General features: G+C 43.9%; 1 protein-coding gene across 1 annotated transcript in view; it reads left to right on the top strand.

Annotated features, from left to right (window-relative positions):
* The window catches only part of DLGAP2 (DLG associated protein 2), a gene marked incomplete at its 3' end in the record, with an annotated part of 362,472 nt that overhangs the window by 234,012 nt on the left and 114,782 nt on the right, over positions 1-13,678 (top strand). The gene's annotated exons all lie outside the window — the stretch shown is intronic.

Genomic DNA, 13,678 nt, shown 5'->3' with positions numbered 1-13,678 from the left:
GCATGCCTGAACCACCACGATAGCAGTGGGGTTTGGGATGCCAGGCTGATGTTCTTACAAAAACAGTAAAAACCCATGAATCTTCCCAGACCCTCATGTTGATGGGAAGACATGAGAATGCAGAAGCCATGTGCAGGAAAAAAAAAAAAAAACCTTCTATCAACCCCAGGCTTGAAGGAAGCCAGTAGCCCCACTCTCTACTGGAAGTAGTTGATGCCTTGGGCCAGTGTTGCCTCCCCCTCCCAAGTGCTCAGGTCGGTCTCACCTGGGACTATCATTTCATGCCACTCCTAACACAAAGGGCTGGTGCCACTTAGGGCGGTTGGTCAGTTGGCAGGGAGTTAGTTATACTCCTGAGGGCAACAGAGATGTAGTAAGCTGAGTAAGCCCAACATCAAACGTTAATCAGATAGGGAACCCCCGTGTGGCTCTGGGGGGCTCTGTTCTACTTCATACTCTTCTTGCAAACCTTCAGGGTCAGGTGTTCTCTGAATGACACCAAGCCACAGACTGTTACAATACACAGATAAGTCATGGGGTTAGCCCCAACTTGCTTCTTTTTGTTTGTTCGAGATAGTTTTATGATATAGCCCAGCTGGCTTCATGCACGCAGGAGTACACCTACCCCAAGCTCCAGAGTTCTGGGATTTACAGACTTGAGCCACCCACACCCACCCTAGGCAAATCTGTCCATGGGGCCTTCTCCTTAGTTTTCATCAGCCCACCACACATAAGGATCGTGTTGCTCATCTGACTTGCATAAAGTAATACTGGATACTCATGGAGCCCTCTTTGCATGAGCTATGGCTTATTTTAAAGAAAGCCCTGTCCCTTCCACATTCTGAAACAACTTGATTTTTTGATCTAAGCTTACGGAACGGGTGCCCAAGTCTGCAACAGCATGGGAGCTCACAGTGGCAAAGGTCTCCAGAGTCTGCCAGCAGAGCATCAGATACACATAGTTTTTCTCATTGAGACCAAAAGTGGCATTTGTGTCTGCAATTCTATTCCCCCGCTGTGACACACAAAACAGGTGGGAATTTCCCCCCAAGTGCCTGTTTCCCAGGGAGCAGGAGCTTGTGACTTTATGCATTGGCCTCCAGAGACAGGTGTGGATGTTGAAGATCAAGAAACCCGGTCTTAGTACAGGAACCTAGCCAGGGAATGGATCTCAGGAAAGCCAGAAGCTGGCACTTGTCTTGGCTGTGGAAGGCTGTCTTATCCCTGAGTCACAGAGACTGTGATATTAGGGGCTGATGCTGGGGTTGTTTTACCGAGAGTGGTGCACAGGTTGGCCAGTGCTTCATGATGTCAGACATGCAACAGGATTAACCATTCTTCCCATTGTCATTGTACAGTTTAGGACATGGTACACTCTGAGCATGCAGCAAACTGACACCCCTGTGTGTCTACGGAGCATGCCAAACTGAAACTGTGGCCCGCTTCAACAGTCCCACCATCCTATTCTCTGTTTCTGTGGATTTGCCTACACTGAGAACTTTACTGAGTGGAATTATACTGAGGTTGTCTTTCAGCCACTGAGCTTGATGCCTTCAAGGTTATTCTGTGATGTAACAAGGTAGGGTTTTATATTTAGAGACAGGTACAATCACACCATGTCTGAACTATACCGTGCTTCTCGGCTTATCCATCAAGGGCCATGTTGCTGCCCCCATGGTTGGGCTGCTGGACACAGGACTATAGAAACACAGTGTGCCAGTATCTCTTACCCTCTGCTCCCACTGCTCTAGTTATATGTGCCCAATGGTATAGATGCACCACATGGTAAGCCAAAGTCCACTGTTCTGAGGCTCTACCCTGCTCTTCAGGGATAAGGTCATCATAAGAATGAAAAGGAGAAGAAAATTCTGGAAGCTTTGGGGACAAAAAATAAAATAAAATAAAAACCAGAAGGGTAAGGTGACTGCTGATTTCCAGGTACCCCAAGGGTTCCTGTTTGAAGTGAGATAAAGGTCAGGGGTCATAAGTTTAGGAAAAGCACCAGTGGGCTTTCTGGAGTTCTGAAGGAGGAAGAATACATTCGTGGGGTGTGTCTGTGCAGCTCTGGTAGGCTTTGAGCAGAAGCAGATACTCAGGGAGTCCTCTCTGAAACACCAGATTTTAACCATACCGTTTTTGTCCCTATGTGGGCTGGTTATATTTTGTCAGCTTGATAGAAGTTAAGTTACTTGGGGAAGATGAACCTCATTTGGGGAAATCCTGTGAGTCTGTAAGGTATTTTCTTGATAATGGTTGATGTGAAAGACTCCAGCTCACTGCAAGCAGTCTTACCCCTGGACTACTCTCGGTTTATATAAGAGCAGTCTAAGCAAGTCATCCTCATCAAGCTGGTAAGCAGCATTCCTCTACGGCTTCTACAATTCTAGGTTCCTACTTTAAGTTCCTGTTCTCACATCATTCTATGATAGACTGTGTTGTGGAAGTGTAAGCCAAAACCCTTGCCTCCCCAGGCAGCTTTTGGCCATGGTGTTCTATCATAACAACCACCTTACCTAACGAAGAAACCCAACTAAGGCATAAATTGGCACTACATCTGTGGGATGTTGCTGTGACAGACATGACTATGTTTTAAGGAAGACTGTAGAAAGATGTTGGTACTTTAGGCTAGAAAGGCTGTTGAGAGGAGGCCTGGCTTATAAAATGTCTGTGATACATGTGAGAGGCCCCTAAATACTCTCTTAAGGCTGTGAAATATTTTGGATTAAGAATCTGTGGTTCTGGTCAGTTGGGGTTGAAGAATTGGCTGTGATTAACAAGAGTCCATAATCACTAAAGTGGAACCATTGGGCTCTTTGGGACAATTTATAGTTGTCAGATGAGGCTAAGGAATCGTCTGTGATTAAGAAAATACAAACATCTTAGAAATGAAATCTTCTGGCGTTTCCTCGGAATCAGCACTATGGTCTGGAAGTGGCCAAGAATCTAACACATGTTGGCATCCATTTGGTAATGCGTGTGAGTTTCCCAGGTAATGCTGGTTTTGGAGCATGAAATGGTCATGCAGCACAACTGAAACTTGTCACTAGCGTTAAGAGAGCCCACTGAAGAAGGCGTCATCTGTTGGAGTAGAGGCTCCAGGATTGAAAAGGTCTTGGAGAGAAGTTGAGGCCTGATACCTTGTGTCAGGGTCAGAGTTTCTGAAGAGAGGTCAGGGGAGGATGCTCGTGAAAGTACAGACCGGTTACAGTGGAGGGCCCAACATTTGGAGATGCCGGTACCAGGTGATGCCTTCCAGAGAAAACAGCAGGTATGGAATGGAACCTTCCTGAGCCCAGGAGACAAGCTGTGTGTGCTGTGCTCTGCAGAAGTGGAGTTTCTCAGGCCCTTCAGAGCCCAGATAATCCAGAGTGGATTCCATATGCCAAGCACCGAGCTTTCGACACTGTGGATTTTGCCTCTGCTTTGATTTGACAGCGACTTTGTGCTCAGTCTCCCCTCTAGAGTAGGAACTGATTTAACTTGGTTTTGATTTTACAGGAGCCCACAGTTGAAAGACTTTGAATATTTTAGAGAGATATTAAGTGTTTGAAGTTTTGGGGGCTATGGGATTATTAAAAGTTAGGATGTGCTTCATATTGTGATAGTAATATAAAATATTAGGGCTAGATCAGAAAGAGAAAGTTGTGGTTTCATAAGTGATATGTTTGTTAAACAGGGAATCACTTGTTTTTGGTGAGTTGGATTTTGTTTTATTTTGACTGTTTATTTGTTTGAGAAAATGCCTCCATCAGATTGTAAGCAAGTTGGTAGTTCATTTTCTTGATCGATGATTAGTGACAAATGACTGCTGTGAGCCCTGTCACCCATGGGCAGCCAGGCCTGCATTGTATAAGAAAGTGGGCTAAACCACCCTTGAGGAGAGCAAGTGAGCACTGCTCCTCCATGGCTTCTGCTTCAGTTCTTGCCTCCAGATCCCTGCTTTGGACTGTGACTCGGGAATATAAGACAAACCACTGCCTTCACAGGTTGCTTTTTGTCATGGTGTTCTATCATAATGACAGAAACCTACCTAAGACACCATAGCTGGGAGCCCCTGAAACTAGTTCCCTGCTGCCTTTGATGACAATGCCTGGGGCCTGGGATCTCTAGAGATCCCCTGCTTGTCTTTCTGCTGAAGAAACATCCTGTGTTTGTTTTTGCATTGCTTGTCATCGTCCTTGCTTCCTTAAGTGAGCATTGAAAACTAGGAATTATGTATATTATTGCATGACATGTGACTATCAATATACATGTAAGTTGAATGATGATTAAATCAAGACCATTAACCTATCACCTCACATACTTACATGTTTTCTGTTGTGAGGAAAATAAGAACTAATCTTATATATAATGTGTTGCTATAGTTACTGTGGAAATGGTGACTTGTCTTCCACTAGCATCTCCCTACTCTCTACACAGCCCCTGATGGTCACATTCTGCTCTGAACTCCTCAAGACCAACCTTGGACGTTCCACATTGGTGTGGGGTCAGGAGGCACTTTTTCTCTGCCTGGCTTAGTTTATTTTATATGATTCTCGGGCTATTCTATAATGCCACTAATGGCACGATTTCTGTCTTTGTCAAGGCTGAATCGTATTCTACTGTGCATATGTATCAAATTTTATTGGTTCTCTCCTCTATTGATGGGTACTAGATTGTTTCTATTTCTTGACTATTGTGAACAGTATTGTAATATATCCTTTGGGGGATACCCAGGAATGTTGTTCTGGGTCACCCCTCACACATGATAATCATATGCACCCTGGGTTCTTGAGAGACCTGCCATGAGATACTTTCAGGCAGAAGACTCTAATAAAATAAAGCCTAATATTTTCTCATGTGTTATGTTAATAAAGGGTGGTTTCTAGAAATCAGATATTGTACCCTTGTCTGAATAAGTGACTCTTCCGTTTGAGAGCATCTGAACTCTCTGATGCTCATGTGTGACAGACTTATAGTCCTGTGATGAGAGCTTCAGGGTTTAGTAAGATACACGTTTCTACAGCATTTACCTCCAGTATTGGTAACAGGGATTAATGGGCCTCATTCACAGTGGCCACAATGAAGGAGGAAACTTGCTGTTCCCAGAAAACCCATCTCTAGAGAAGATACGCTTTGATGGTTAATCTGTCCTGTCAGCTTGACTGGATCTGGAATCCTGGAGGAGATAGGTGTCTGGGTGTGACTATCAGACTGAACTGCCTCATGCTCCAGCATCTAAGACTTAAACAAAAGGAAGAAAGACAGGAGAGAGATCTGAGCACCAGATCTCTGCTTCCTGACTGAGGGTCTGGTGTGAGCAGCTGCCTCAGACTCTTGCGACACTTTTCTCTACCATGATGGATCACTTCTTCAAACTGTGAGCCCAAACAAAAAGATCCTTCCTTCCTTAAGTTGTTTTAGTGACACAGTTTTCAAGACAATATGAAAATTAAGTAATATACCTGCTCATTTTGCAGTCATTTTTGTGAGGTTTGGCTTATTTTATAAGACATTATAGTTGGCCTTCCTCACATGTGGAATCAACCAACCACATCCAGAGAGTTTTTGAATAGCATTTCTTCTGTGCTGAACACATGCAGACTCCTTATCATCTCCCCCATAACAATACACATAACAGCTCCATGCTTGGTGTTTATGCGGCATGTCCTATTCAAGCTTGAATATTCTTGATGGGTATTCTCAGAGTGCCTGAAGCTATCCCCCATCATGAAGAAAGTGATTCTGGTTTTAAAAGTGATGTTTCTTCATTTTCTGGGATGTTATGTTGAGCTGTAAAGGGCTTATGATTTGTTCACATTTATGTGGAGCATGGTGAAAATTCATAGTTTGCATTGGTAGGTTATTTGTAAAGTAAAATGGGAAAAATGTTGAGAAATCTAAGAGTCCTAAGATCATCCTACATATTAGAACTAACACCAAGGTGGGGGGTCAGAGTGTTTCTTACATTGCAATTTTAAAATATGTTGATATAACACCTCCTGCTCCCAAGACCCTATACTAGGGCAAACACACACTGTGAAATCTTCAGGGCCAAGTAAACAGCCAGTGGTTAAAGACTTACTGCCTACATTTGGGGAATGGAGTGTAGATACCCAGAATCCATGTAAATAGTGTGTGTGGGGGGGTGATGACGGTCTGCCTGTAAATGTAACCCGAGAAAGCAGAAGCAGGAGATCCCCAGAACAAGCTGTCTAGCGACGTAGGCTTCTAGCAAGCTCTGGTTTTGATTGGAAGACTCTGTCTCATTGACTAAAATGTATACATGCTCAACGATAATCCTCAGTATCTACCTTGCCCTCCAGATGCCCACAGCACATGTGAAAATAGAGAAAAAGATTTCTACAAGACCTTACACAGCTTCATCTTAATATGTCACACTCAGTGTAAGGACATCTCACAGTGATGAGGATACATTCCTCTTGTAACAAGAACACTCTTCCAGACATCTGTACCAGTTTTTTTTTTTTTTTTTTTTTTTTTTTTTTTTTTTTTTTTTTTTTAAGCAGGGATAGGTGGCCATCTGTGATGGCTGGTGTTACCCATCAAATTGACAGAATCTAGGATCACCTAAGAGATGGCCTCCAAGATATTACATTGGGTTAAGTGATGTGAGCAAATCTATACCGTTCCCCTGATGAAATCCTGGACTGTGTGGGTGGAGAAAGAGTGTGAGGCAGAATATACAAGCATCACTGTCTCTTCCCTGATCAGGGATGCTCTGTGAGCAGCTGGTCCAGCCCCACTCCCTGCTACCTTGCCTTCCTCACCCATAATGACCGTAGCTTGACCGAAGAGCCAAAGTGAAATGGTCTTACTTTGAGTTGCTACAGTCATGGCACTTGATTACATTAGGAGTGTCCACATAACTTTGTAACGTTTTTAAAGGCTCACACTCGGTCTTTTGCTTAGTTTCAAGAGTCAGTGGGAAGAGTAGGTGCCATGGAGTGGTGTCCTTCCATCAGAAAGACGACCACCCTCTTTAGGGACCCCACGTAGCCTCTGGCTCAGCAGCCAAATATCACCAGTTCTGCCTCCCACAACCCTGCCCCATTTCTTCATCCTCCAATTGCTTTTATTCTATAGCTCCCTGGTCCCTAGACCACCTCTCCTTCATGTGTGGTATAGGGCAAAACATTATCAAACACCATGAAAAAGGTCTGAGAAGCCCAGGAGTCCTGTTGGGTAACTCAAGGGAGCTTATTTTCATCATTCCAATTTAGTTTAACATTCAAATTTTCAACGTTTTTGAAATGGTATGTTCTTGTTGTGTAGCCCAGGCTGGCCTCAGACTTACAGCAATCCTTCTATCTCAACCACCCAAGTACTAGCGTGACAGACGTGAGTCATCACAGCCCCGTCGTAATTCCAATTTAAACTTTTGTTCCCATGCAAACAAATCAAAATTAAATTTAGAGCCAGGGATGCTGAGTGCTTCTGGAGTCAAGGTGTGGGGTGTTCATAGACCGGCGCTCTACTATTAAGTGTCGGTTCCCTCCTGTGCCAAGCCTAGACCCTGGCCAGGACAGTGCTTAGGACTCTCTTTGCTACTTAGGACCCTTACTGGTTCCTTCCCTCATGCCTCATTATGGAGTGAGTGTGGCAGTGTAAAGGTCAAAGACTGGCAGCCCAGTGTAATAGAGGACGTGTAAGGGAAGATAGTGCATAGCCAAGGCTGGGAAGGAAGAGACAACACGGCCAGAAACCAAGCCACAGCTGAGGGCCCAGGAAAGTACAGGAAGGCAATAAAGACAGTTGCAGGGATGGGTGGCGTTCCAGAATCAGTGGTGTCCCTGGAAGGTACTAAGCCTATGCAGCTAGATAGGCAATTGAAGCTAGGTCTCCTGTGGGCCGTGGCTTGATGTGGGACAGATGCACAAGCCCCACTTAGACAGCTGTAGTCACAATAGGTAAGTCATCTCAGGGTTCCACTGGAGAGTACTGAGTTCCACCAGAGAGCACTGAAAACTGAGTTTGGGACAAAACAGCACTGGCTATGCCATAGCACTGGCTGCTGGGTTCACCTTCTGAAGGGCTCGGGAGAGGCCGTACAGGACTGAGCTCTGTAGGAGCTCATGTTATGACCAGGGCTGGAGCAGGTGGCTTATGTGCTCACCAGGCCCTGGAGACAGATGACAGAAGGGACAGGCCGAGAGGCAGAGATGAGTCAGGACTCCTTGGGAGCACCAGCCAGATGCTGTTCTCAACCCCAGGCTCTTGCGGAGTACAGAAAAGCAAACTTCAAATGTGATCCTCCGGGAGCCTTTCGGAAAGGAGAGAGCCCAGTGCTTCTACTACAAAGCTGCCATTCTTGTGAAATGTGCTCAGTCCACACGGTACCGGGTATTACAGATCTCCAATTTGTTATTTATTTGTTTTATTACACTTTAATTAAACGTGGAGAGTATTGTTTCTCTTTTCAGTTCCTAAGTAGGTTTGGGGGTTCACATTTCTTCACACAGTGCATTAGTTGTCATAAACTGCAAGTTCCCATTTCCACAGAAACTGTCAGTCAAAGACAAGACTATAACATGAGATAGTGCATGCCCTACGGTCTCCCTCCCTTCGAGACTAGCAACTCAGCATGCTTAGCATGTCAAGTGAAGTGCTCTCTGCCTGACACTGACTTCCACTTTCTCCTATGACTCTGGGACTCATTTGGGCGTTAATCTTGGACATGAACCCCAGGCATAGGTACCGCTGCATGTATTTTTGAGTACTGGCCATTCCGCCTGAACTGCACCCAGCTCTGTTCCCATGGAAAAGCATCCTCTCCAATGAAGCAAGAAATGCTCACTGTCTCCTGCAGTTTGTAGCTTGGCCACCATGATGCACACAGATGCTAAGTAAGTAAACAGGAAAGCAAATAGACCTTAGGACAAGGTATGGCTCACTGTCACCATCTCTTCCATCATGGTGGCACTGTGACTGGATGGTGTCACTAGCAATCGCTGCAAGTAGAGCTGCAGAGTGAAATGCACCATGCAGGGAAAATGGCTCAGTGCTCCCAACAGGCACCTGTCTTGCCTAATGTCATCTCAGAACATGATTTCAGTGATGCAAACCGCACCATCTGAAAACCCAGGTTCCAATGTCTCATGCAGTTTTCTATCTGGAATATCCTCTGTGACCAGGGTTTTGCTTCGTGTACAAGTCATCAGCGGGCTACAGTGATAAGAGCGTTCAAAACCAATCCCAGATTTGTGCAAGGCAGAAACAGATGGAACTGAGCAAGCCTTTCCTGAGAGTGACAGGGTGTTTATGATGTACAGGACAGTATCTGTATGTGGGGGGAATGGCCTCCAGACCTAAGAAAGTGTCTCTACAGAAAGAGGAAGCTAGGGTCAGCTGCCAAAACTTAGACTTCCAGGAAACTCTAGTTTGTGGAAGAGAAAAGCAGCAGATGCTCCATGGTGGATGAGTCTGGGGGATCACACCAGCTTTAATGTTTCTGTGCTTCCCTGAAAGAGGTGGCGGTGGTGAGAAGGTCCCTGGTGCTTCTGAATACCCTGATCGTCCAGGAACCCTGGGCCAGCCTGTTCCATCCCAGGCAAGCCCATGAGTACAGCCAAGCATCTGTTACCCATAAGTCAGGAGACCGCAGTGTAGAAGTCTAGGGATTTGTCCAAGTAACTATTCCACGTCTGAGCTGAGAGAAACCAGTACCCATTTTCTCTAGTGTCCTGCTTATGCACAACAATCACTCCATTTGCCACCTGGTATTACATCAGGTGTTTTCCAAGTTAATTAAAAAAATATGCAGGGGAAAGAAAAACAGCACCAACATGCCTGCAATACATATGTTTCCATGCTAAGTCAATGTGACATGCATCTGTGAGCTGACATCTTTAGCTTTGCAGTATAAATCTCTCAGTGTTTCCTCTGAGGCTATTGGTTAGTTCAGCTCTAAACCTGTCCCAGGCTGGAAGCATCTGTACTTTTGTCATGAAACCAAAAAGTGAATTTCCTCAGTGAGAGTCGAGTTTCCTTGGAAATGAGAACTTGGCAGTTTGTGAGAGCTAATGTGCTACATGAACAAATGTAAGCCCCCAAAACTTGTCGGTAACCAAGAAGATAAACACTACTCTCCAAGTTTTACTAAAGTATGACAAAAAACCAGGAATATTTAACATAGGATGAAGATTAGTTAACAAGCTATCGGTAATACTGATTAAACATCTAACCTGCCATCTTTTAGAAGGTCCTTGGGATCAGAGTTGTCTGAATCAAAGGAAAGGCAGAGGCCTGTGGTTCCCCTCTGTCCATCTCATCTCTGTTCCCCAGGATAAGTAGTACAGGGCACATCTGGACCTGAGGTTACCTGCTCATCCCGCCTGCTTGGTGACATCAAAGATTCTGAGCTCGATATAAACACTTCAAACCAAAAAGTAAAAAAAAAAAAAAAAAAAAAAAAAAAATTAAATATCTTGTGGATTTTATAACCCACTATGACAACATGACTCAGCGTGTTTCTTTTGCACAATTTCCCAAGAGGAGACTCTGTAGTTAAAAAGTGAAGTTCATCTTAGCAGTGTGCCTTTAGTTAGGGTTTTACCTCTGTAAAGAAACACCGTGACCAGGACAACTCTTTAATGTTAAAGAAAACATTTCATTAGGGCTGACTCACAGTTTCAGAGGTTTAGCCCTTTCTCACTGTGGTGGGAAGCATGGCAGCATGCAAGCAGGCATGGTGCTGGAGAAACCAAGATGTCTACGTCTTGATTGGGGGGCAGCAGAAGGGAACTGGATTCTACAGGGACATAGCTTGAACATGTATGTGAGACCTCAAAACCCCACCTCCACAGTAACACACTTACTCTAGCAAGGCCATGCCTCTTAATAGTGCCACACCCTGTGGGCCAACATTCAAACATGAGTCTATGTGCACCAAACCTATTCCAACTACCACACTGAGTAAGCTGGCTGAGTACCAGGTGGTGGGGTGGGCATGCTTCAGTAGTGAACACAGGATGCCTCTGTACCATCTCCTGAAGCTTTCCCAATTACAGCCTAGCAGAGAGCACAGGACCCCAGCCTTCAAACTCCCTGAGTTGTTCTGTGAATCCCATACACTCATAAGTGAAGACATGGTTTGCAGCAACCTGAACCAACAGGGAACACCCTCAGGTTATTAAAAGCAAGTAGCATAGAAACTGGTCTAAGCCAAGAAATTGATTTACTGATAATTCCAAAATGTCTGAATGCAAATGCCTGAACACTTTTCTGTGCATGAAGAGACCTCATCAAGCTCCAGTGCTTTCTGAAAATTAATTGGACCAATTCATGGCTATTGTTAACATTCTGTGGTTAAAAACTCAAAGTCTGGATTCTGACGATCGGCCTGAACCTGGAGAAAGTGAACCTAAAATTCAAATACTGCATCTTTCACCTTCTGGGAACATGTGCCTTGGCTTCTCAGTGACCCGGTGGCGGTACATCAGTTGGTCCCAGGGACACAGTCCAAGCCATGGGGAAATCACAAAAAAACAAGGTCTATACATTTCAGCAAACCCATGTCTACTCTCTGAGTCTCACTGTTTCCCGCTGACTTTCTCTAACGTAAGAGAAGCTAGTCTCCAGTGGCAGATATAGGCTAGAAATAATTTGGTACAATTTCTGAACCTAAAGATTAAGTCAACCACAGCATAAAATCTCTTATAAAGGCAAACTCATTAGATCAACAGTAGATTTTTCTCTTAAAAATTTAAAAGCCAGGAGGGCGTGGGATAATTTTCCTTAGGACCTAAAATATTTAACTGCCAACCTAGATTACTAGATCCAGTAAAGCTAGTTTTCAAGTAAAAGGAAAAACAGAGGCATTCTATAATGAACACAAGCTAGAGAAATCTGCGGCCACTATGCTAGCACTGCAGAAAATCTTTAAAGGGACAGTGCAAGGAAAACGGGAGACCATAGAGATCAGACAGTGCTTCCTAGAAAACTGGGTATTAGGAAACAAACATTACAAAATGAGAGGAATAAGTATGAGTGTGTGTGGGTGTGTTGTGTGTGTATATGTTGTATGTGTTGTATGTGTTGTGTGTTTGTGTGTTTGTGTTGTGTGTGTGTGTGTGTGTGTGTGTGTGTGTGTGTGTGTGTGTGTGTGGTTTGTGTGTGTCTGTATACTCCCACACAGCTAGAGGTTAACATCAGATGACTTCTCGTCTTTCTTTCTCACCCCACACCTTTTTGTGAGACAGGAACTCTCACTGAAGCTGGAGGTCATGGTCTCAGCTCGACCGACCGACTGGCCCAAAACCTGCCCCCGACCCACTACTGCTTTGTAATACCCATGTCTTAGATCCTAGGACCGATGCTGGGGTGACAGGTAACAGATGCCCAGCTTTTAGGTGAGGACCCAAACTCAGACCCTCATGTGTGCACAGTAAGCACCTCACCCAGTGAGTTGTCTTCCCAGTTTGGTACACAGCTTTAGTAGTGACCCCAGGGACACTCATGACCTCAGTTTTCTAGTGAAGAGAAACAGACTAGCCAGCAGCCTGTGGTATAGAACAAGAACACAGAAAAAAGAGCTGAAGCATAAAGCCCAACCCTACCTTATGAAGCCATGATTAGCGCAAATTAAAAATAACATAAAGACATAAACAAAAAGTAGCATCCTTGTAAATACATATGTGACATTTTAATAAAATACTAGCAACCCAAATACACTTTTGAAAGATTTTTGATATTTACATTTTTGCTTTTCAGTTGAAAAAATAGATCATTTTAAACATTATACATTGTGATCAGATTGGACTTGTTCCAGGAATGCAAGAGTAGTTCAACAGTGAGCATCAATAAACATGGTACTAGATGGAATCGAGAACAAAAATCACACAATCATCTCTGCAGGATGTAAAAGTGCCTTTGACAGAATTCAACATCCCTTCAATGATGAACACCCTGAAACCTCAGAATAAAACAATCAAGATTAAATATATTAAAGAATATTTCATAAACCTGTAACATATCTTATATGGGGTAATTGAAAGCATTTCCCCTAAAAGCACAGGGGTGTTTGCATCGTCTTCATTCTTGTGCAATATAGTTCTTGAAATGCTAGCCACAGTGATGAGGAGGAAAAACTGGATGAAATAGAAATGGAAGGATTAAAATTACCCCTTTTTGCAGATGAGATGGTTGTATACATAAAAGATCAGGGAGACTCCTCCAGAAGACCTTTACATATGATACTTAGAGGGGGGAAGCCTTCAGCAATATAGAATGAGACACACTTTCTGTACACTAACAGCCAATTTGATGAGAAAGATATCAGGAAAACAGTTAACTTATAACAACCCCTCACAGGCATGACAAAATAGCCTGGGAATATACCTAAAGACAAGAAAACATCTCTATAGAAAATTTACAAAGCAGTGAACAAGTAAAATTGAAGACCACACCATAATGTGGGTAATCCCTCAGGCTCATGGATAAGGATAACAAATGTGAAAATGGCTTGTTATTGAAAAACATCCATAGATGTAATACAATCCCCATCAAAACTGGACTAAAATTTTTAATAAAATAATTAACCCTGAAGTTTCTCTGGAAGCACAAAAGACGGAGTAGCCCGAATGGTCCTAAGGAGTAACGTGGGAGTGTCATAACACTCAGCGTCAGGTGTATTACAGAGACACAGGCAAATGCAACACAGCACAAAACACAAACAGGA

Source organism: Micromys minutus (assembly GCF_963924665.1).
Source record: "Micromys minutus genome assembly, chromosome: 14".
NCBI lineage: Eukaryota > Metazoa > Chordata > Mammalia > Rodentia > Muridae > Micromys > Micromys minutus.
Note: the sequence above shows the minus strand (reverse complement) of the source record. Positions and strands in the feature narration are given on the sequence as shown.